This window comes from Priapulus caudatus, unplaced genomic scaffold (assembly GCF_000485595.1).
Source record: "Priapulus caudatus unplaced genomic scaffold, Priapulus_caudatus-5.0.1 Scaffold293, whole genome shotgun sequence".
Classification (NCBI taxonomy): domain Eukaryota; kingdom Metazoa; phylum Priapulida; class Priapulimorpha; order Priapulimorphida; family Priapulidae; genus Priapulus; species Priapulus caudatus.
Window position 1 is genome coordinate 305,224 of NW_014577354.1, and position 1,487 is coordinate 306,710.

At 49.4% G+C, this 1,487-nt stretch overlaps 1 protein-coding gene across 1 annotated transcript in view; it reads left to right on the forward strand.

Moving 5' to 3' along the window:
- The first annotated feature begins 1,360 nt into the window (after nt 1-1,360).
- LOC106808660 (putative uncharacterized protein DDB_G0271606) overlaps nt 1,361-1,487 on the forward strand; it is a 14,182-nt gene continuing 14,055 nt past the window's right edge. Inside the window, exon 1 of the mRNA XM_014811470.1 lies at nt 1,361-1,422. The gene's annotated coding sequence lies outside the window, so the exon portion shown is untranslated. The remainder of the gene's footprint in view (nt 1,423-1,487) is intronic.

Here is a 1,487-nt window from a genome sequence, read left to right on the forward strand (position 1 = left end):
CGCGCGTGCGTGCGTGATGTGCGTGCATGTGTGTGTTGTGTTGTGTGTGTACGCGCAAGGCGCGCGTGCGTGCGTGATGTGCGTGCATGTGTGTGTTGTGTTGTGTGTGTACGCGCAAGGCGCGCGTGCGTGCGTGATGTGCGTGCATGTGTGTGTTGTGTTGTGTGTGTACGCGCACGGCGCGCGTGCGTGCGTGATGTGCGTGTGTGTGTATGCAGCTGCTGTCTTCGCTGATAAATTATTGCAATAAATGTTCCTTCGGAAGTTATTTATGGGTAATTCGATACCCGCGACATCGCATGAGGTCCTCAAGTGACCATGCCGAGTCGTGTTTATGGGAGCGAGTGTTGACGACAACAACGTACAAGACGGCCCATGCAGGACGACGCTCGTGCGGTAACACGTCTGTAAGAATGGACGGACAGACGCGTCACGCTGTGCGCGGGCCCAGATAAACTTACGGTAGACTTGTAACGGCCAGGGATAATCACGCCGCCACCCACTAGGCTACTGCGCGTCTCCCATACCCCGGCGGCAGTGACACACATTCTAGACGTAAATTCTTCGTGCGGAACGATTTTTCCTTCGTGGAGAATTCTTCATCTTATGACGTGGTATTTCGATGGGGTCGGGGGAGGGGGGCTTGACAACCCCACGAGCTTAATGGGAATTTACGCGGAACGTGAAACGGATGCAAATTTAAGCGCAAGTCGCGTATTTTTTTTCCGCGTCTTTTTTCCGCAAACGACTTTTTCGCTGAATCGATGATATTTTCCTCCCACACGATGCACGCGTCTGGCGGAGACGTCCCACCAATCTTCCTGTCTCCTCTCTAGCCCTGGGTTCCTTTTCGAATGCTCACCGCTGTTCTCACGGCTCCATGCACCGCGGTACACCGTTCCCTCCCTTACCCTACTCCGCATATCATAACACTATATATCATTATATCAGGAGTGTATCAATATCAGGAGTGAGTCAATCAATTGATACACTCCTGATTATATAACATATATAACGCAAATCATAACAAAATATAGCATTATGTAACATGTATAACTCAAATCACAACTTACTTTACTTATATAACATATATAACCACGCACATATTTTTATTTTATTTACATGATGACCCCTCCCCCATCGTGTCACTTTGATGCCGACCGCCAATCCGTTATCTGTTATACTATCTCTCTCAGCGTTCGGCGTTTCATATATAGAAGTCTAGACTCTACGCACGCTGATTATGGTGCCGTCTCGGTTATAGAGTTACCCCCGTCCGCGAGCGCCGATCATCACAGGTATTTTATCGTAAGTAGGCCACGCGATGCGCAGGTATATAAGGAGCGGCATTGGCGCGCGGCTCGGGTGGTTGGCTTGCCAGTGTGTTTGTCGGTAGTAGTAACGCGCGGACGGGATCCAGTCGTGAGTAGCATTTACCCTATTGGATATATCAACAAGGTAGGAGTCTCTCAATATATATATATATA